The following is a 23,782-nucleotide window of genomic DNA, read 5'->3' as shown; positions in this document are numbered from 1 at the left end:
AATTAGCAATCTTAATTCTTCTACTTAATGCTTACATTATCTCATCTGCTCATAGCTAATTTTCACAAGAATGCTGCCATCACTACAAACTCTATGTTTCTTGTAGGAAGAAATGTTGGATTATTTTTCTTTATTCCAAGCACCTAGCAGCATCCTGCCATATAATCCATCATCAATCAGTATATGCTGGTTTTAATAGTATTTATTGAATAACACAGGATATTAAGTATATCTCTTTTTAGAAATAGAAATCTCCATTGTCTTTAGTAAACTATATAATTCCCATGTCAAAAGTCGGTGAGGATACTTTTTTTTTTTTTGAGACCAAGTCTCGCTCTGTCGCCCAGGCTGGAGTGCAGTGACGTGATCTCCGCTCACTGCAAGCTCCGCTTCCTGAGTTCACGCCATTCTCGTGCCTCCGCCTCCCGAGAAACTGGGACTACAGGCGCCCGCCACCACGCCCGGCTAATTTTTTTTTTTTTTTTTTTTTTTTGTATTTTTAGTAGAGACGGGGTTTCACCGTGTTTGCCAGGATGGTCTGGATCTCCTGACCTCGTGATCCGCCCGCCTCGGCCTCCCAAAGTGCTGGGATTACAGGCGAGGATACTTTTAATGTTCAAATCTTTATTTAAAACATGTCTCAGTAAACGTTAGACAAACTACTTACTAGAAAAATGAAATGAATTTTGAGTGTAGCCATATAATTTATATTAATTTATTTTTTAATTAATTGACTCATAAAATATTTATTAAACATTTTTTGCTTGCAAGGCATTGTGGCAGACGTTTGGTATATAAAGATGAATAAGGTGGAATCCCTGCTCTCAAAGAACACAAAATCTAGTGCACATCTATGGCATGCATGATATGATTGCCTGTTATATACTTGTACATATGGCACAGGTTTTCAATTCCTTTGCATTTTGACGTAAGTAATTTTCTTTTGTAATATTTTCCTTTGATTGCCACCATAAAAAATTAATGACCCTTTGGGCAGAGGATTAATTCACCCTCTGTGAAAAATCTATTCCAGAGTAAAACTGAGATAAATTGATAGAGTTTAATTATAAAATAAAGATTTTTAAAAAGATTTCTTTATCCCATAATTTCTTCTGTGAAATTGTTGAATTTCTTTTTATGACCACATAAGATTTCTCTCAACAGGGTATCCTTTAAAGTCTAATATAGTCTGTTTCAATATCTTGTATGACCTTACAGAAATCAATAAATCTATTATATATATTTTTTTCTGGTTAGTATTAATATTGCCATTGTTCCAAACGGCTTTTATAACTTTTTTCTATTGAATGCAGATTTACTTATTTCATTGCAGTGCTAAATTAATTTTGCCTTGTTGTGTATTTTAGTCCCATTCCTATTTACTGCTAATCTTGTGTAGTGAATACCTGGATTCCAAGGCATTTTCTCGCCTGGCTGCCAAAGTGTTGCTGACTGATGGCTTACACTGAGTCCTTTCCACTCAGGATTGCTTGCAACCGAATATTAAGGCTCATGGAGATTATGTGCACTCCTAAAAGGAAGTTTTCATGGAATGGCTCAATGATAGAAGGGATTCAAAGACCTGGCTGTCTTTCTTTAAATTAAGATGTCCCTCAAGGCCAAACTAACTTCACAGCTTTCCACAGTGTGGGCTGAGGCCTCCACTGTGATTGCCATGCAGTAGCACTGAATGATAACACTTCCATTGAACTGGGATGGAAGGCAGTTAAAGAGAATGCTGTGGTTGGGGCTATATCAGGCATTTGAGAAGTTTGGGGCAGCTAGTAATTATTAGGCTATGCAATAGAATGGCTCGTGCTGAGTGCTATTATGACTTTAAGAAAGAAATGAAACACTTAGGGCAATTCATTACCCATTTTGGCTGGAGATTTAAGTGTGTATAGCCACCTTGGAAACACATAAAATCATACCTATTGAATTGAAGGGCAGAAAAAGCTGAGGATCAGGCTCAGAACTTAATTATAAGGCTACTAGGAATATAAAGATGTCTAAGTTTTCAACCTCATAAAATCAGCTATGTGAAAATTAGCAGGTTGGACAAGTATGGCACCCTGAGACTTGAGATGGGAGACATCTGGGTTGATTCATTTGACAATCTTGAATCCCTAGTTTTCTCTGAATGTCCTGGGTCTGCAGAAGTGGCCCCCTCTTCCTGTTAAGAGCTAGCATTTCTGCATTGTTTGAAGACAATGCAAGTGCCTATGCCTCATAAGACAATGTACGTCCTTCCTACCATCTATTTGTATCTACTTTCACATCCTTTCTAGTTGTCAGATAAATAACAAATGTTAAGCCACAGTATAAGCCAGCAAGGCAAGTGCTGGACATGCTATAGGAAGAAACAGACTCTACCTTGAATTGTTCTATAAGACTTAGCCAATGTATATCAGCCAGAAGTATACATATGGGGCTGGGTGCTGAGAGGCTGAGAGGAACATAATATAAAGTTGGATAAGGGAAAATTTACTGATGAGAGAGAACATTCCCACGATGTAAGATTTAACTACCTGTAGAGAAACAGGGAGATGGTAACAAAGTCTACATTGGCTGTTCAAAGCTTGGAGAAAGCTATGGCCCATAGTAAGTAGGAATGCTTCCTGGCAGATGCCGGAAGAAAGGGAAAAAAACTGAGATAATTGAATCTTCTAGAGATGATAGGCTATGAAAACCTGAAACACCCACCAGCTACCTATGCTCCATGGGATGGCAAGGAAGACACTCTAATTTCTCAAAGCAAAAAGAAATGTGTTGGTGAGAAGGAGCCCAATAGTGGCTGTACTTGGAACACTTGGGTTAATAGTGGAGCTAGTCTTACAGAATAAGGTTCCCTAATAGCAACGGGGATGAAAGGATGATAGGAAAATAAGAGGAGACAGATGGCGGACCTTAACCATCCAAAACAAGGTAGACATAATTACCACCAAAAGAACAAGGTCGATCTGATTTTCATGGGGCCATAACCAACAGATAGCAATGCAAATGGATTTTAGAGCAAAACAAATGGAAGGTCCAGAAAAATGACAAGTGTGTCTGAAGTCTTAGTAAGACACACTCACTTCGGAGGTACTGAGGTAAACTCTGTGGCAATTAAAGGACTCGCTGCATTACTGATATTTTTAAGGGCTTCTGTAGTCCGGGATATGTTGAAACATCCACTATGAAGTAAAATTCATAGAAGAAGAAAAGCAAAATGACTACTAGGCATCTTTGGAATCCAGAGGAAGCATTTCCCACAACTTAAAAATATTGGTTTGACCAATGTACACGATGACACGTGAGGCTGCCATCCCTGAATGGAGTCTATAACAGAAAATGGGCTCTGCAGCAGTTCCAGGTTGAGGTACCAGCAGGCTTTCCATGGGGCCATACGATCTGACAGACGTGTCTCTGATGGGAAAAGTATCATGTGGAGTTTATATCAAGACTAACAGGAGGACTAGCATATAGATCCATAGATTTCGCGAGGCAGGACCGTGCATTTCTCATTGAAGTATGCACCCTTCCAAGCTTCTTGTTTGCTACTGAGTCCTGGTAGAACTAAAACAACTTGTCATGTGACATCGAGTGAACATTTGTCTAGAGGTGCCCATAATAAACTGGGTTCCATTAAACTCATCAAGTTCTAAGACCGTACATGTGTAGCAGTAAATATTAATAACAGTAATGTCAGAGCAATGCATTCTGGATCATGTACAAGCTATGTCAGAAGGCACAAGTGAGGTATATGTGCAAGGATGCCAGTCTCCCATGTTATCTGCCACTATTCCACAGGTACTTCTCCCTGAGCTCACTTGCTTAGCCCACACCTGGAGCTGCAGGAAGGGTGTCTTAAGACCATCTAACTAGGGAGGAAAATGGCCCAATATTGTTTATGGGTAGGTTGGTGCTGTAATTTTGTACAAAATGAAAATGGACTGCTGCTGTCCAAGAGCCCCAGTCTGATGTGGCTCTGAAAAGTGGCAATAAAGGAAAATTAAAGGGGAGAACTTTGTGAGGCACACTTTATCATTCACATTGTATGAGAAAAGAAGCAGCCCAAGCTTAGAGTATATGTAGACTCAAGAGCAGTGGTGAATGGCTTGTCTGGCTGTTAATGGACCTTGAAGGATCAAGATTGGCATGTCAAGGACAGGGACACCTTAGGAAGTCATGTGCATTGATTTAGGGGAGTGGGCATAGGGTGAAGGTCTTAGGATCCCATGTTTAATGCCCACTGGAGAGCATTACTCATGAGATAGGTATAAACATAGACAGGAGGACTTGGCCATATATCAGGCAGCTCTACTATCATCCACTCTAGAGGTGGTGCATTTGGCTTGTGAACAGATGAGCCACTGTGGCAGAGAAAGGGGCAGCACATGAGCCCAATGACATGAACTTTCACCCACCAAGCCTGGTCATTGGCTGAATGCCAGTTGGCCGGAATTAGAGATCAATGCGGAGCTCCTTATAGGGTGCTACTCTTTGAGAAGACCAACTAGACATTGTGGCAAGTTGATTACAGTTGATTACAGTTCTGCCCTGGAACAGACAACAGTTGACATTGGATGGAACCATCATGTATTTTAGGTATATGTGAGCTCCTGAGCCAGCACCACTCTCAGAGCTCATAGAGGATTTGATCTTCTGACATAGGATCCTGCTTAATTTCCCAATGGTATCCACTAAGGACTTTGTTTCAACTTTAGTCTCAACTCAATTTTTCTTTCTGCTTATTCCTGTTATCTTTACTCCCTTGCAGATGTTGCTCTCAAGAGCACTCCTTAATAAAATTCCTTGATGCAAATCTCCATTTCAGAGTTTGTTCCTGAGGAATCCCAATGATACTGCTTTGTTCTCTCTGGAACTTTTTAAAAGTTTTTCTGTAATACCTTATTATTTTTCTATTTTATCTCATAGCTAATAATAATGTTTTATTCTACTATAAAATATGTATCTGTTGCAAATTAAGCTTGGTGAATACATATTCTTCTGTAATTTATGTCTTCTAGTCCATTGTATATTTTTGATTCAATACTTACTCTTAGCTCACTGACTTATCTTATGGGAAACATTTTATCTGATTTGTGCTTTTTCAAGAACCCTATTTATTTTAGTACCATTATACTATCTATTAGGATTATATATCATTTTCTAATAAATGTGGGGTTCAAGTTCCTTCAATTTCATCCTAGGAAGCAGATGTTTAAAATTCATGCAGAGATGTTACTGTCCTGCTTCAGTGCAGGTTTCATTAAATGTATAAATCAAAAATGTCTTTTTGCAGGATAGAGCAAATCAAGATTCAAATAAGTAAGTAAAATATTGCTCTTGGCAGGGCTGATGGATTTTCTATCCATTGTCTTTATCAATTTCTACATATCACAACGGCCTCATCCATTTTTCAGTTTTACACAGTACCTTTTTTGTGTCTATCTATCCATCCTACTGAGATCTATTGAGCATCTTGTATAAGATGCAAGATTATCCATGCCCCCAAAACACAAGATGCTGGTAACAGCTAAGTTTATTAGTTATGGTAACTTATAAGGAGAGAAGAGAGTGCACGATCTCTCATAGTTGTTACCCTGGGTCATGTCCGTGCCAGTGTTAGTGGTGGTAGTTATCCACATGGGTCTGCAGCTGCCTCAATTCTTGCCTCCTCAGAATAAAGAATTTGACTGAGGGGCATGCGGCAGAAGGGAGACTGATGCACGTTTTAGGTCAGGAGTGAAAGTTTAATAAAAAGCTTTACAGAGTAAGTTTTTTGAAAAAAGGAAAGGAAAGGAAGGAAAGTATACTTGGAAGAGGGCCAAGTGGGTGCCTTGAAGAGAGCAAGTGCGCAGCTTGACATCTTGACTCAAGGTGTTAAACACTGGCATACTTCCAGGGTCTTGCATTACTTCAGTCCTGAGATCTTATTAGGAAGCAGCTGATCACCTGATTCAGGTGTTTTCTGTCGGGGTGGGGGGGAGCTGCCTCCCTGGCACCAGCTGTGACCAATTAACAGACCATGTTAACAACCACCTGACCATCACCTGATGGTGACCCAACACTTCTGGAGTGTGTGTGTGTGTGTGTGTGTGTGTGTGTGTGTGTGCGTGTGCGCGCGCGCATGCGTGTGCGCCCTCTCCTGCCCTGCTCATACCTGACTAGCTACTTACTGTAACACCAGCAGCATGAACATGCAGCTAAGAGCACCTTAAGAGGGAGGAAATCCCTCCTAATATGAGCTCCACACTTGGGTGTTGGTCTGAAATGGATCTACTGGTTTGCTAGGGCTGCCATAATAAAATATTACAGACTGTCTGGCTTAAACAAGAGAACTTTATTGTGTCAGTCTTGGAGAATAGAAGTCCAAGGTGTAGGCGTTGGAAGTGTTGGTTTCCCTGAGGCCTTTATCCTTGGCTTGCAGATGGTTCCCTGTATCTGCACATGACCTTTTCTCTGTGTCTGTTTCCTAATTTCCTCTTATTGTAAGGATACCAGCCACGTTGAATTTGGGATCACTCTAATGACCTCACTTTAACATAATTACCACTTCAAAGATCCTATCTCCTGAGGTGCTGGAGGTGAGGACTTCAACATCTGAATTTGAGAGAGGACACAATTCAGCCCACAAAAAGGGAGTAGGGAATACCTACTTACTCTTACAATTAAAAAGAAATAGAGAAAAGGCCCTTTGGACCCAGCACAGTGCTGGGGAGAATGTATACTTTGGTGGGTCGAGATCTGCGTACTGAGAATCCCAGGAACGGTGATGAAATCGCTCCAAGGCCCTGCTGTCTTTCTGCAAAATGTCTTGGTGTAGGTGAGCCGGCTTGTCGCCGTACATCAGGTAATGGGGAAGGGGAAAACTCCCCATAGACAGCTAAAACTGTATATGGATTTGGCTCCGTTCACACCTGCTATATAATAGGCAGTATTTGAGTTGCCATTGATCTCTGCACATCTGGTGGGATATTCACTTGTAAATTTAGAGTGGCTTCCACAGGGAAAGATGTTCACCTATAGATGGGTCCTAGGGTGTCACTAGGGCAGTCTGTGTTGTTTCTGGTTCTAGGTGGGCACAGTAGCACAGCCTCCATTCAGCTTCTTCAACTGTGATCAATGTCAGCAATGGCTATAGGTATCTCAGTGGCTGAGGCTGTACAAGTTCATGGCAGTGATAGCGAAAGTGTAGGTTGTTAAGGTTCTCAGTGGCAAGGACTTTAGTTGTCCTTCCATTCTCGTTTTTTTTCCCCAGTGGGGAGTCTTGGTTGGAGGATCCCTCTTAGTGTCTGGTCTGACATGACCCACAGCGGTCACAGCTACACTGTATTCCAGGGCATAGGAGCGACTGTGAAGCTGGTATCCTGGGCTTGGTGTCCTGTTAAACTTGGTATCCCATGGCACCTGTGTTGTGGGTGCAAGTTCACTCTGAGGCATGGGTAGATGCAGCTCTCCCACAAAGCCATGGGATGTGACTCTGAGGCACTCACTCCCTAGTAGCTTGGGCCCAGGGAGTAGAGATACAGCTGTAACTCTGATCCTGGGAGTCAGTCAGCAGCACTAGCACAGCTCCAGGGAAGAAGGGGTGTTTCAGAGGATTGGGCCCTGGGGAGCTGGGCACAGCTTTGCGTCTCAGAGCCAACAGGGCACAGTGGTAACTTGAGCACCCGGGGAGGAGATGTTACCTTGTGATGACTCTGGATGTTGGGAGATGAGGCCCAGCAGACACCCCGGCTCTGCAAGGCTAGATTCAGTGGTAGCAGGGACTCAGGAAAAGTGAGGCACAGTGTGGCTTGGGATCTGAGGGTGGGGAGCAGCACAATGATGACTCTATTTCCCAGGGATGTGGGTGACTCAACAGCTCAGACTCTGGAAAGGCTACTCTTAAGTTTTGGGGCACAGAGGCTGTTCAGCTCAGCGGGTGAGGTGGCACAGCCCAGTCAAGGCTCGGCCTCTCTGGGGGTGGGGCACCATATCAGCTTCGGGGTAAAGGTGCTCCACCAGACCAGTGCTTCTGGTCACCAGGGAACAAGGCACCAAGTTGTCTGGGGCACCTGGGGTGCAGCTGCTTCGCTGGGCCAAAGCTCAGATTCCCAAGGGGGCTGGGTGCTACATTGGCTCAGGTGCCGGGTTTGTGACTGCACCACTGGACTGAAGCTCCTGGTTCCCCAAGGAGTGGTGTGCCGGTCAACTCAGGCTCCAATGGGCGTGGCTGCTCTGTGGGGCTGGTGCTTTTGGTCCCAAGAGGGTAGGGTGCTGCATGGGTTCTGGTATGAGGGTCCTGACTGCTTCCCTGGGCTGAAGCTCCAGTTCCCGCGGGGTTTAGGCACTCGGGGGGTAGTAGTAGCAGCTGCTCTGCAGGTACTAGGCTTTGAGTAGCTGTGGGTTGGAGCACAGCTGAAATGGGGCTGGTGGAGATAGAGTGCCTCTGAGGCAATCTGGCTGCAGCAACTCAGCTGGGGAATGGTGTGCCACTGTGTATGTGAGCAGGTGCAATGATGGAAGATCCTCAGAGATGCAGGGATCAGTGGCTAGTGGCCCCTGGAGCAGGATGCCCTTTAGCAGTGGCTCCACTTTTAAGATGGCATGAGCAGTGACAATCTGGCCGTAGGAAATCCAGGCTTCTTCTCTGGAGTAATGCTTCCATGAGCACTTCAGGCAGCTCCCCAAGCTGGGCTCAAGGCCTGTGAGGACTCCAGAATCCTCCAGTAGCAAAGACTGCATGTGTTCCCCGCAGTAATGGGGGCTGCTGGAGCCCCCTACTCACCTTTTCCCTGCAGGGAGAAGCCTCTCCTGGTTGTGAGCTGATCCCTACCAGGTAAAGGAGGCAGGTGGAGGAGGTGGGTGTTTCCTTCTCTTTTCCTTGGGGCCATCCTGAGTTTCTGTGCTCCACAGGGTTTCTGCCACTCCCTGCTATACTTTGGCATGTTCCTTTAGTCACTCTGGTCAAAATGTAGTTGTTTATTGTGTTGGTCCTTCTTAGTGTTTGTGGGAGAGTAGCATTTTGCACCTTCTTGCTCATTTATCAGTTTATTATAAAGGATATATAAAAGGATATTAATAAAGAGCCGGAGGAAGAGATGCATATGGCAAGGCCTAGGACAGGAGCTGCTTAGTGGATTTGGGGTGCAACTTCTGGACACATGGATATATTCACCAACCTTGAAGCCTGTCACGTCTTGTTCAAGAATGTTTATAGAGTTTGATCTCTGGAGTTGTATAGAATTTGATCCAGAGGTCAGTGGGTGGGGCTGAAGGTTCCAACCCTCTAATCCTCTAGTCACTTGGTCTTTCTGGTGGTGACTGGCCCCATCTTGGGGCCATCTAGGGGCCCCACCCAAAGCAACCTTATTAGCATAAATGCAGGATTTATCAAAGGGGCTTATTGTGAATAATAGAAGATATGCCTATCACTCAAGAAATTCCAAGGATGTTAGGAGCTCTGTGACAAGAACCGGGGACAAAAACCACATATATTTCATATTAAACCACAGGTACTCTAGCCAGAAACCACAAAGCATTCCAGCTGACCTCACATGCATGAGCAAACTTAGCTGAGATCATCCAATTCAGGCCTAGACCAGAAGAACCAGCAGATGGCCTATAGATTATTGAGGACATTAAATACTTACTGTATTAAATTGTTGAGTTTTGGGATGGTTTGTTATGCACTAACAGCTAATTAATACACATGATAAAAACCATTTTCTAAAATGAAAATAGATACAGGAAAAATAAACTAAATCCAGGGAAGAAAGTAAAATAGAAAATGCCCACTGTTACAGTAGGTAGCTAGTCGGGCATGAACAGGGAAAGAGAGGGCTTTCCCCCCACCACACACCAGGAGTGCTGAATGACCATCAGGTGATAGTCAGGTGGTTGTTAACTGTCTCCCTAAAGTAATAATTGGTCACAGCTGGTGCCCGGGAAAGGCATGCTCCTAATAGACAACACCTGAAACTGATCAGCCAGCTTCACTGTAGGATCTCAGGAGTGGAGAGAAGTAACACAAGACCCCGGAATTACGCCAACATAAAATCGCAATTCAAGTGGTCAAGCAGCACAATTGGTCTCTCAAATCACCTGTTAGGCACTCTTCCAAGTGTACCTTCCTTTCTTTTCTTCTTCTCCTCACTTATGTAAAGCTTTTTAATAAACTTTCACTCCTGCTTTAAAACTTACTTTAGTCTCTCCTTCCGCCCCTCAAATTCTTTCTTCTAAGGAGGCAAGAATTGACGTTGACGCAGATCCGTACAGATTACCACCTTGATACGGTTTGGTTGTGGCCCGCCCCCCGCAATCTCATCTTGAAATGTAGCTTCCATAATTCCCAGGTGTTGTGGAAGAGACCAGGTGGAAGGTAATTGAATCATGGGGGCGGGTCTTTCCCTTGCTGTTCTCGTGCTAGCGAGTAAGTCTCACGAGATCTGATGGTTTTATAAATGAGAGTTCCCTGCACACACTCGCCCTTGCCTGCCGCCGTGTGAGAGTTGCGTTCTGCTCGTCCTTCGTCTTCTGCCATGACTGTGAGGCCTCCTCAGTCATGTGGAATTGTGAGTCCATTAAACTTCCTTGACTTATGGGCTACCCAGTTTCGGGTATGTCTTTATTAGCAGCATGAGAATATCATACACAAGTAACAATACTACAAAATGTGTGCATTTGTTAGAGGTAGGCTGAATATTCTGTTCTGAGCTTTATAGCAACCAATGGAAAGAGGACTAGACCACCTATTATATGACACATAATATAAACAAGATAGAAGTAAGCCAGTTATAACTATGCCTTTGATATTTATAATAGACGTTGGAGTGAAATTATGCCACATTTGAAATTGAAATTGAAATTGCAGAAGAAATGAGGTAAAAAGCAGCCTTCTTGGGTTTTAACCACTTTTTTTTCCCCTCGCTTAGAGAGATTTTGATTAGTAGAATGTTTTTACTACTGCTACTTTACATACTACCTTTCTATTCCTCTTTCATGTTCTTTGCTTCACATCATTTTTCTTGCCTTTCCTTATTTCCCTCCATTTATACTCACTGGTAAAGGCCCACAGAGATTAAAATGGTAAAGTTAGCACTGAGAAATATTAGGTCAGGATTACTTGGGAAGAATAATTCTGATTACAATTTTTGCCGCTTTGAAATAGATTTAGGTACATGACCTTTCATGCTATTCATCATCTAAAATGCTTCAGTTAATGAACTTTCCCATTTCACAAGCTTGTCTGATATCATATTAATTAGAATTAACAATTTATTGTGGAAGCGTATACCAAAAGAAATTTTGTCAAAATTGCCAATTATTTACTAGCAAGTTTAGAAATATATCACCAGCATGTTTTCAAACAAATCTGAGTATGTGCTAACATGTGCTACTCTGCTTTGTTGGCTTCTGAAAGAGTTATCAAGTTCTATCTTCAGAACTTAATGGATTTTCTTTCTTCAGTCATCTCTTTATTGTAAATCATTAAAAAAAATGCTTACTGAAAAAAAAAATACTGGCCACAACCACAAAGAATAACAGTCACCAGAATAGTAGTTGCCAGAACGTGAAGACAAATTAGCTCTTCTAGTGCCAATAAAATAAATTGCTGTTGGCCATGGTGATGTTGCTATGCCATCTATAAGTGCTTGGAGCAGTAAGGTGCTAATGGTAGGTACCTTGAGGACCTGAGAGGAGGCAGCTGCTCAAAAAAATTTGAACATGTACTACTTTTATATAAAAATTAGTGACATATAAGATTCTCAGAGAATATGTGGAATAACTTAAATAGAAAATTGGACACTAAAGTATACAAGTCAAAAAATATAAAAATGTCCCTTCTCTGAGACACATTTTAAAGCAGGGAATTATTTTTTCATGGTCTGTAAAAACAGTGAAAAAGTCTTTGGTTGAGCAGCTGAAAACAGTTGCTGAACTCATTAACCCTTTATTGATCTATTGATATATCCCTCTTTCTCCTTCCCTCTCCCTCTTTTTCTTTTGTCTTTTTCAGAATTGCAGTTTCAGAATCAGCCTAGAAAGGAAATGCTATGTTAAATGGTAGTTAATAAGGAGGCACAGGGAAATCTGCTCTTCTGTTACCAGGAATGCTGGAAAAAGTGAGGTGTTGGAATCAAAGGCCCAGCTGGTTTGATGAAAATGAATCCTAAGTGAATGGGTTCTACTCTGTCTAATCTGCATACACTTTCAGCTTTAAGTGTGAATCAGTGGGCTCATTTCTGAATTTCTGATGCAAAAGCTAAAAGCAAAAGATGAAGAGAGCAAAGCATAGAGAAGCAGACTGGAAGATGATTCCCAATGATCCCAGATGCCTGGGATTTACAACTTTATGTAATCCCCTCCCCTTGAGGGCAGTCTGCACTTACGGATGAAGAGGTTACAGCAGGAGTGATGGAAAATCATTTCTGTGATTAATTTACACGCAAAAAAGTAGCTTCTATCTTGAAAGCCCTTTTGCCCTTTCTCACTCTCCCAGAGAGAGCACTTGCTCTGGGAGAAATAAGCTGCTGTGCCATGAGGAACTGATGGAGAGCCTCATGTGGCAAAAAAAAAAAAAAAAAAAAAAAAAAAAAAAAACCTTCATGTCTTTGATCAGTAGCCAGTGAGGACCTGAGGCCTGGCGATGGCCAAGTGCATGAGCTTATAAGAGCATCCTCCCCCGGCAGATCCTTGAGGTGACTGCAGTCCTCATTGACACCTTCCTTGATTGCAGCCGTGAGAGTCCCTGAGCCATAGGCAGTGACCCAGTCTCACCTGTGTTCCACAGGTGAGGCTGTGAAGATTTGTTGTTTGAAGCTGATTTTTTTTTTTTTTTTTTTGGCGGGGGGAAACACAATAATGGAAAACTAAAAGAGGTAATTTGATTCCTCCATCTTGTGTCTTAAGTTTCTGCTCTCCACGTCTATTTTCTAAGTTTTCATGTTTTTGTTTTACTTTACGTTTGAGACTCCTTGGACTAGTTTTTCTTGGTAGTTATGTCCTAAGGGCATGCAATGGAGAATCTGAGGGAATAGGCCAAAGCAGTATAAAGTGCCTGGTTTTCTATGTATCTGGCTCTGGTGTTTGGATAAGGCCTTCATTTGCAGAGCAGAGCCACTCCAGCTCCTCTCATGCAACTCTCATGCAATGGACAGAGCATAGAAAGAAATGTGGGGCAGAAGGTTGTGCTGGGAACTCCTGTGCTTTCATTCTACTCATCAGTCATCTTGCATTTGATTTTTTTTCAAAGCACCTAAAAGAGGAGAATGTTGTTGTTTCAAGTTCTGATTTTCTGTCGCCAATCTAAACATTATTTCTGTATCTCCTCTCTCCTGATTGGGCAAATTAAAATTGCAACCCCTTGTCCTATCTCCACCTTCCTTACCACTTGTAACTTCCTCAGGTTTTTTCTTACAAAATCACTTTATCACCAGTTAACATAATGCATAAGCAAATCACATTTGCTTACATGTAACACTTATTATTTAATATATGTGTCCACTAACTACAGTATAAAAAATCCATAAGGAGTTTGTTTTTATTCACTGTTGTATTTTAATTGCCAAAAAATCTCAAGTGTTGAATTAACTAACTTATACATTAATTTTCCAGATAATTAATAATGATTAAATATCTATCTTCTGATTAAAAGATGAGGAAACAGAGCTGAGGCATAAAAATAACTTTGCCAAAGTCACTTATTTAATAATGGAATAAGGACTATATACTAGATTTCAAAATCTTTTTCTATTATGCCTTTACATTTCCAAAACAAACCTAGAAAAATATACTTAATCATATATGAAACATTAACTTTGGGTATTTTTCTTTAATATTTTTCTTATGGAATATTATCTCCAGATTTTTTAACCTTTCTAAATTTTCTCTAATTAGTACATTTCGGTAGAATTTTAACTTTAATTCACAAAAATCCTCTATACTTTCCAAAATCTGCCAAAATCATATTGAATGATTATGTGACTATAAATCTGCCCCCTAAAGTCTTAGTAACTCATGTTGTTATTTAAAATCCTTTTTTTTTGTTGTTGTTGTTGGAATAATATTCCCAACCTACTTTTTGGTAGCAAACAACATGCTTATAGTAAAGATTGTATTTTTAGTTTGGGAGAGTAGCTATATTTTATCTCCAAAGTATGTGTTATGCTTTCAGGCTTTTCAGAACTATCACTAGTGTAGTTCCAGGCTTGTTTGTGTGCTTCTTGAAGCCTTGCCTTCGTGCCAGACCACTCCTTCCCTGACTTTGTCATACATCACTTAATGCCTTCATCAATGTCCATTATCCAACAAATCCTTTAACCTCAAGGCCTGCCATTAAGCTTGCCTCTCTGAGGTCAGATCGCCATCCAATGCCCTAGCCTTTCAGTTTCTTGACCTCATTTACGGGGAGTTCATCTCCCTGCACCTCAGCCATTCCCTCTCCATCCCCTAATTCCACTCCCTGGACCTCATAACTTCTGTACTTTTGAAACTGTCAGAGCGTCCCGTTCTCTGATCATAACGGCTGTTCTTTCCACTTTGTTCAGCTACTCCCATTGTGACCACTTACCAATTTCAACAACATGGGTCCATTGGGTCTTTGGCGTTCTTTTAATTTGTTCATGTTCTAGAGTCATCTTTCTTAGCTGTCATGGGCTGGTATTTCAACAACATTTTTGTCAATGCTGTTAACACTCTTCTCTGATTTCTAATTTTGTCTAGCTAGCAAAAAGCTAACCATGGACAAAACTAGTCATGTTTTTACTTCTGTACCCATGTAACAGAGTACTTCTGGAGAAAATCTCACAACAGGAAAGATGTGGTTTTCTCTGAATTCACAAGCCACAACCTCCACTGTGTTCTCAACCCTGATCACTTTCTCACATGCCTCTTTCAAATGTTGGCTTCTCTCTTCAAACTGCCCTGTGCCCTCTTCTCATTCACTTAGGCTTGGTTTCTGACATTTTCTGGGTATACTATGAAAAAACTAAAAGATTGAAGATGATTAACCTCCCAATATCCACCAAATCAGCATCAGTATTCTATATTCCCACTCCTATTACAATAAAGGAGCTATCCCAGGTTAATCCCTTCCAGCTCCACTTCAGATCACAACTCCTCCCACCTTTGCAGGAACTTTATACTACTGACTTATTTTTATCTTATGTATTCAAACGTTTCATTTAAATAGAGTATTTCCCAAGCTTGCTTATTTCACTCTTATTTAAGGCAATCAGACGTGACTCTTGACTCCCTCTCTTTCTAGTTGCCACCTATGGTGTGTTGTAATTTCCAAAAATGGTTGCAGTAATGTCTCCCATCCCACACTCATTTCTCATTTCTTACAATGTGACCTTCGCCCTTCTCTCACTAAGGGCTGGGGACTAGTTCCCTCCCCACAACCTGGACAGAACTTTACACTGCCTCCACTAATAGAGAGGAAATGATATAAACGTGGTCTCTTTATATGGTCTTTTCCTGTGGTCATGATTGAACTTCGTCACAGCATGGTAGCTAAATTCCAACAGCAAGTATCCTAAACAAACAAGGTGGAACTACGTAGCATTTTTATGACCTATCTAACCTTGATAGTCTTATGGGGTTACTTCTTATCACAGCCTATCAAAAATACATACTGTCAAATGACTTATCACTGAAAACCTAGATCACCTGGCTGAGATAGTTCGTCAGGTTTTTCCATGGCAAAGTTATTCTTTGTATTCCTTTCCATACTATACTCTTTGAATGGCAGTCACTTGGCACTGCTCACACATCTGGAGTGGGGATTTATTTACATGCTCTACTCCCTTGGAGTGTTTACATAAATTATTTAGAATTCTGCATGGGAGAGCTATTGTCCACCAGTTATTTGTTATTTGATCACTTATCTATGTCTGTATAGATTCATGAATATTTATTGTATGTGTTTTATAACGGAATACTATGCTATTTTTTGGCTCAAATATAATTCTCTTTGCTCCAATGTCAGCTTTGGCATTGGGTGTTCTTTGTGGTCTCCCGTGTCCCTTTGACATACCCCATTAATGTGGCGTTGTTTTTAGTACTTTGTTACTTTCTGGCCCTACATGATGGTCCAGGCTCATCTCCTAGATTCCCTTCCCCACTCCTAGAGTTAGCCTTTTCTCCAAGTAGCTGCTGCTTTAATTGGAGAAAGGTATTACACACTGACATCTGAGTGCTAGCTTGCTAGTTGCTACTAGGATGTCATTGCCTTTAGGTCCTATTAGGCGACAAAGTGAGGGAATATAAATGTGCATACTAACCCATGGATTATGTTGGTGCAGAAGTGATTGCAGTTTTTCCCATTCAAAGTAATGGGAAAAACTGATCACTTTTACACCAATCTAATATTTACACATATAGATAACATTTTTATAACTTAGTTTTTCCTAGTTTATAGTTGAAGAAATACAATCTTAGTTTTCTATCTTTCAAATATCGTGAAATATCATTTTTTTGAACTGCCTCTGCAATTAACTAATTTTAAAATCAAGGATAAGCTACTTCATCTCTGGAAACTTCAGTTTAATGTGTAACATGATAGATTAACTGGATAAGTTGAAGTCTTACCAAATTTTGAAAGTCTTGATAAGCTGTATACCTGTGCAGATTCTTTTGAGGGACCTTGATCTACATTTATAAAATTTTAACAGTTTATTTGTGACTATCCATAAAGCTTGTCTGTGTGCACATGTGTCTGTGTGGGGGTTGAAAATGCTCTCACAAATTGGCCACTGGCTCACTCAGTATATTCATTTGCATTATTCTCCTCTGTATGTTCTATATATTAAAGTGATAATGCACTAGTGAATGTATATAAGGCACTCTGTGTATATAAAGTACTGTATAGCTTTTATGATCCCTCACAAGTCTTTTATGAGAATGACTCCACCTCTCATGAAGTCACACCTTCCTTCCTTCTCCTCTTGTTCGATTATGAAGAGATCTGCAGTGTTTTCCTTTCTTCTCCAGTTTGAAATCTAGCTCTCTACGGTACAAAGGTTCTCAATTTTAGGAGAGAAATAAGGACTTGGTATGTTTCTGACAATTGTTTGGATAATACGTTTCATCATCGCACCTCAAAGGCATGGCATAGACTTCTTTCAGTGTACTGGACCATGAAACGAGGAAACAAGAGTAGAGTTTCACATATTTTTAAGTGAAATAACAGCCAAGTAACTATATGGTTCGCTGCTTTAGGTTATTTTCACAGATAAAAGCAAGCTTTTTATGACAAGCAAGTTTCTCTATTCTGCCCTTCATGGTGAGATCATTGTTTCTGTGGGAGGAAGGGTATTTTGAAAGTTATGGGATGCTTTGGGTCTGGAGTCTTGATCTTTTCCGTGCATATCCAGCTTAAGCAACCCATCCAATTCTGAACTCTAAAAACAGATCTGCCAGATAATTAAGTGAAAAATAATTTAAATCTGGCCATCATAGTGTCTGGGCATTAGAAAAGGAATCTTTATTGGCAGTTGTAAATTACACAGTATTAACACTGACTTTTATCTCACCTCTTGATTGCAAAAGGATACAGAAGTTTAAATATTTGAATTTTGGAATTTTCCCTTAGAGCTTTCTCCTCTCTAAGAATCACATTTTCTTTCACACAGCTTAAAAGTTGTGGGTGACACTGGTTTCATAAGACAAGGTATGTCAATTAAAGGGAAGCTGTTTTTTTGTTTCCAAAACAAAGTTTTTGACAGCATTAAATGCAACATTTTCAAGGAAGCATCTGGACTACGGTTATAGATGAACATTTCTCATTTCATTGTCTGAGTACAAAGCCATTTATAGGGCAACTTATCACATAAACACCCCTTGGCATCTTATAATAGAAATCAATAACACAGCAAAAAAGAAGACAGATGCAATTTAACCATATGCTACATAAAAGATGCCCTGTGAACTTCTTAAAAACTTTGTGTATGATATTTACCTTGCATTGATGTCTGATATATACATTTAATTTTTATTGGTCTTTAGTAAAGAAAGAACAAAATATTTATCTTAATAGGAAGATAAAAAATACCATCTGTAGATTCATGAAGCATTTTCAGATTTCTCACTGTTTGCAGACACACCATCACTGATTAGGAAGAAATGCTTGTGAGACTTGAAAGCAAGTGGAGGGAAGTCCATTCATTCATAAGAAGTCCAGGAAGAAGCAGGAAATTAACATCTAGTACGAGGTGTGGCCCAGGTAAAGAGCTATGTCCATAGGCAGGGGAAACTGATTGTCCTGGAAAGGGATGGTGTGGGTTGGGGCAGAGGTGATCAGGAACTAGAAATACCAGTATAGCTGGTGGACCAGAGTGTGATGCTAACACTGAAGAGAGTGGCACTGACCCAGCCCAGTTAAGGTGATGCCATGTGCCTCCTCAGAGTGGCTCAGTTAGATGGTGGCTGAAGCAAAGATGACAGCACTGACCCTGAAAATCAGTGGTGACACCAAGAGGCATCCCTCTTTTAGAAAAGAGTTGTCTAAATGGGTAGGAAATTGACCTGATTGGGCTTGAAGGAAGGCATTCAGAGCAGTCAGATTTGGAGAAGACACACTAAGAGACCCAATATGGTCTTCTTACTCGGGACAACTGTGGCAGAGGAGAGAATGTGAAGGGAGCTGGGACCCCTGGCTGGATCCATGGTAGTGGGAACACCACACAGACCGATGGTTTTTTGCCAGGGATCTCTCTTAGGCTGGGGACTGGGAACTGTCTTTCACTCAGGGTCCGCAAAGAGTTCACAAGTCGATTTTGTCTAGGTGCCTTAAGGACAAAGTCACAATGTCTAGCGGCCATGCTAACCTCTCATAGATGACTTCAAAGTCACTGCCTTTGCAGAAGTCCCCAGTTTGGTAAAAGTAAATGCCCAATTTGTGTTGTAATGTTAAGGGCAAGCCCAGTTCAGCATCCTGTCATTTCTTCTAATAATTGACTGATACTTTCTTAGCTTTCTTAGCTTTTTCTTTTACCCCAAATATCCATTTTCTCAGTTCCCTCAATTCATTTAATTATTCAATATCAGAGTCTCACAGGAGGTAAAGCTGTTTTTGTTTGTTTGGTTTTTTTTGCTCTATTTTAGTACATTTAGCATTTGTTCTTGTTGCCATTTACTTTTGGGATTTTGTTAAAGCACAAAGAAAATTTTTAAGGTAGGGCTTTATAAAGTAAAAAGCCATATTCTCATAGTTTATTATAATTTTACATTTCACTTCCAAATGTTAGTTTTTTTTTTTCTTTAGCTTTTTCTTTTGAAAGAGCTTTCTTTCTGCATCAAGTTTTAAGAAGACTGGTCTCTTCTTTTTTATTATAGGTTTATTGAGATGTATTGCATATATCATAAGGGTTTGTTGTTGTTGTTTTGTTTTTTAAGAGTCTCACTCTGTCATCCAGGCTGGAGTGCAGTTTCTGCTCACTGAAACCTCTGCCTCCTGGGTTCAAGCAATTCTCCTGCCTCAGCCTCCTGAGTAGCTGTGATTACAGGCGCACGCCACCATGCCTGGCAAATTTTTGTATTTTTAGTAGAGATGGGGTTTCACCCCATGTGGTGGCTCACACCTGTAATCCCAGCACTTTGGGAGGCTGAGGAGGGTGGATCACTTGAGGTCAAGAGTTCGTGACCAGGCTGGCCAACATAAAGTTTATCCTTTAAAATGCACATGTTGTGGTATACCTTAAAGTATACATGTTATACTTGCAAAAATATATTGCAAGGTTCTGTAACGATTACTACTAATTGTAGAATATTTTGATCATCCCCCAAATAAGCCCTGATACCCATTAGCAATCACTCTATTCCTCTTTGCTGGCCCATGGCAACCACTAACCTATGGGTTCTGATTTTAGATTTGCCTATTCTGGACATTAATTTTTGTAGCTGACTAATATTCCATTGTATAGATATACCATATACTGTTTATCCATTTATCAGTTGATAGATAATTGGGTTGTTTCTATTTTGGGCTATTATGAATGATGCTGTTATGAACATTTATGTTGAACTTTTTGTGTGGACATATGTTTTTATTTATCTTGCATATATACTGTATTAGTTTGTGGAGGTTACCATAACCAATACTGTAGACTGGGTGGCTTAAACACCACAAATATGTTCTCTCACAATTCTGGAAGCTGGAAGTCCAAGATCAAGGTGTCAGCAGGGTTGGTTTCCCCTGAGGCCTCTTTCCCTGGCTTGTAGATAGCCACCATCTTCTGGCATCCTCACATGGCCTTTCCTCTGTGCCTGCACACCCCTGGTGTCTGTGTGTCCTGATCTCCTTTTCTATGGATACCAGTCGTATTGCATTATAGCGCACCCTAAAGACCTCATTTTAACTTAGTTACCTCTTTAGAGATCTTATCTCCAAAAAGGATGATGTTCTGAAGTACTAGGGGTTAGCACTTCAGCATATGAGTTTCAGAGGATGCACACAGTTCAGCCCATACCACACACCTACAAAGGGAAGTGCTTTGTCACATGGTTACTCTATGTTCAGCCTTTTGAGGAACTGACAAAAAGTTTTCAAGTTAGCTGTACCATTTTACCAGCCATGTAGGAGGGTTTCAATTTCTTTATATCCTCACCTGCATTTGTTAATATCTATCTTTTTGATTATACCCATTCATGGGAGGTAAACATTTGAAGTGTATCTTTTCATGAATTTTCCATTTTTCCGCATTTCTGTGTTTCCTGTCTCACATTCTCTCTGATGGTGCTGCCAACATCATGTTGGTGTGTATCCTGTACTCTAAGGGCTTAAATAATTGATCATAAGACTGGTAATAGTAGTAGTTCAAATAGGTGGAAGAGGGCTGTGAAACCTGATGAATTGTGTAGTTTATGATAAAAGAAACTGCATAGACACTGTACAAAATATATATAATTACTAAGAACAAAGACAATCTAGATGAGGGATTTAAGTGTTTGTTTACGTATGATTCAGCCTAATTTTGAAAACACCCTACATTGTTTATATATATAAAACAGTAAAGCCCTTAACTCTTTGTCCTTTCAATAACTTCTTTGCTTATTTAAAAGCACTACAGTCTGGGTGCAGTGGCTCATACCTGTAATCCCAATACTTTGGGAGGCCAAGGTGGGTGGATCACTTGAGCTGAGGAATTCGAGACCAACCTGGGTGACATGGCAAAACCCCGTCTCTACAAAAAACTACAAAAATTAGCTGAGCCGAACTCCCAGCTACTTGGGAGGCTGAGGTGGGAGGATTGCTTGAGCCTGGGAGGCAGAGGTTGCATTGAGCCCAGATCACATCACTGTACTCCAGCTTTGGTAATAGAGGGAGAACCTGCCTTAAAAAAAAAGGGCAAAAAGAAAAGCACTACAATCAGTATGAAGCTATGGCCTTAGCCAAAATGCGTTTGGGGAAGTGTGAGCTCCGTTGCAATCACTCCTCTTGCAAAATGGAACTTATTAGAGAGTGAAATGTTAACATGAGTTGGAAGTTCCCTGTGTACACCTATTTTCATTCCAATGCAGGATTTCTGAATTTTGTTTTTAAGTTAATTTATTTTCCTGGAAGAGCATAATTCCTGCATATAATTGCATTAAAGACTATTCATCTTTTTCAATAGTCAACAAAGAAACCATTAAAACTCAAAGTTATCCCATGAAGAGCTGTAAGTGGAAATGATCCTTTTTTTTGCCAGGTGTCTAGGAAAGTATTTTACATTTTGCCTGAGGCCAATACTTTTCTAATGTCTTCTTAATACCTTTTAAATTTACATCAATGCAAAACAAATACACCAATAGTGTTATTCTAAACTCTAAGGCCTCATTTCTAGCTAGGCTTTTGTTTTCTGTTTTTTTTTCCTGGCAAATTTAATGAGTCTGAGCTTCTTCCCTGGGTGTGTCTTTTTGGGTTGATCACATCCAAAAATTCAGCCAATGTGTCAGATCCCCTGAGAAACTTTGGTAACTGCCCTCAGTGGAATCCCGCCCCGCTGCTCTGTCTCTGTCTTTTCTCTATGCTCCTCTTGCAGTTAGTTGTAGCATCATTACCGTCAGTTACAGTAATTCTGCATGTTTCTATCTCTTCATCCAGGTCAGTGGTTGTCAAAGGAGACAATGCATCGGTACTGTCTGAAGAACTTTTCAAACACCTGCTCCTTTCTAGGATCCAGACACAGGATAAGGTAAGGTGTGTCTCAAACTGAACAGACTCCTTCCAATTCCTAGATATTGGCAGGCTCAGTCCCTGGGCAGTTTATCGGAATCTGGAAAAGGTCAGACCACCAATACCTACCGTGGTTTTAACACAGAGAGTCCTTTCTTCTCTCTTCTCCTTTGCTTGTCTGTGGTTTGACTCTGCCAATTGGAGATACCAGATACTTGTAAATGAAGAAGTTACCAGTTATACACTTCATAGACACATCTGAATAGGTAGGTCTTAGATGGCCTTTTTAAGAAAGAAGTCTTGGCTGAAAAGACATCCTACAAGAAAACTGAATAAAGAATAGAGATCTTGATTGAATAGATGTGTTACATGCTAGACATCTTGTTAAGCATTTTATCATAATTTAATTCTTCCCACAACTCCATGAAGCATGTATTGTTATCCTCACTTGACAGATGAAAAAAATAATCTCAGAAAAATTGAACAAATTGCTAGAGATCAACCACTACAAAGTGATGGAACTGGAATGAGTCCGAAGTTCGTTCAACTCTCACAGAGCCTCTGGGTTAAAGATGGTTATGTTTGTATCAATTTAGGTAAAAACTTCAATACTTATTCTAACCCAGAATGACAATGTCTAAATGAACTTGTGAAATTTTGCTGTCTTTATTGAGTACCCAGGCCAAAGCTGAGTCTGCTGGTTGTGACATTGTAGATTGCTTTTCAAACAAAAGACATTTGCCACAGTCTGAATATGGTTGTCTGTGCATGTCTTTCTGCAGGCTTTTCTGCATGGTGTGCCTGTGTGTGTGCGTGCATGTGTGTTTGTGTGTGCAATGGGTGTGATGTTCATGATCATGGTGGCTGGCTGTTCTTTCATGCAAGGACATGTGCGTGTGTGTGTGTCTCTGTGCACTGGATGTGATGTTCATGATCAAGGTGGCTGGCTATTCTTTGATGCAAGGGCATGTGCATGTGTGTGTGGGTGTGTGTACGCACTGAATGTGATCACAATCAAGGTGGCTGGCTGTTCTTTGCGAGGGCATCTGTGTGTGGGGGGGGATGTGTGTGTACGCATTGAATGTGATCACGATCAAGGTGGCTGGCTGTTCTTTGATGCAGGGGCGTGGGTGGGTGTGTGTGTGTGGGTGTGTGTACGCACTGAATGTGATCACGATCAAGGTGGCTGGCTGTTCTTCGATGCAAGACGTGGTCCTCAGAGTCTGATCTCAGTAGGAGGCTCCCAAGTGTCCTCCAGAGATTAAGTTATTTTCTCAGATTAATCCCCTCAATTTCAAGCACTGACACTACAACTATGATATGTTTACAGTTTAGGGGTGCTAGTGGGTGTGCCTGGGAGGGGAGAAGCTTTTACTTAGACATGACACATTTATCAGAGCTTTGTATAAACAAGCATAGGTAAATTATGAATGGTTGGGGTGAAATTGGGAGTGGGGACAGTAAGTTTACATTTGTTATATACATACACGGAGTGCTGTCTAAGAACTGTCCTGGAGTTAGAAGATCCTTGTGCATAAGTAAGCATCATCCAAGGCATTATATCAAGTATCTTTGTTCCTATAACATCTATTTCTAACATAGATTTACATTTATGGGTGTTAATTCCTTAGCACAGTTTCTCAGCAGAACAGA

At 40.8% G+C, this 23,782-nt stretch overlaps 1 long non-coding RNA gene across 2 annotated transcripts; it reads left to right on the top strand.

Annotated features, from left to right (window-relative positions):
• The first annotated feature begins 10,456 nt into the window (after window positions 1–10,456).
• Window positions 10,457–22,864, top strand: LOC135971090 (uncharacterized). 2 transcript variants are annotated; one of them, XR_010587169.1, is made up of 3 exons: window positions 10,457–10,544; window positions 22,058–22,148; window positions 22,585–22,864. It is a non-coding gene; the product is annotated as an uncharacterized lncRNA (long non-coding RNA). The 2 variants fall into 2 exon arrangements; XR_010587170.1 differs by lacking the exon at window positions 10,457–10,544 and adding an exon at window positions 18,072–18,196.
• The last annotated feature ends 918 nt before the right edge of the window (window positions 22,865–23,782 follow it).

Source organism: Macaca fascicularis, chromosome 6 (assembly GCF_037993035.2).
Source record: "Macaca fascicularis isolate 582-1 chromosome 6, T2T-MFA8v1.1".
NCBI classification, from domain to species: Eukaryota; Metazoa; Chordata; class Mammalia; order Primates; family Cercopithecidae; genus Macaca; species Macaca fascicularis.
Note: the sequence above shows the minus strand (reverse complement) of the source record. Positions and strands in the feature narration are given on the sequence as shown.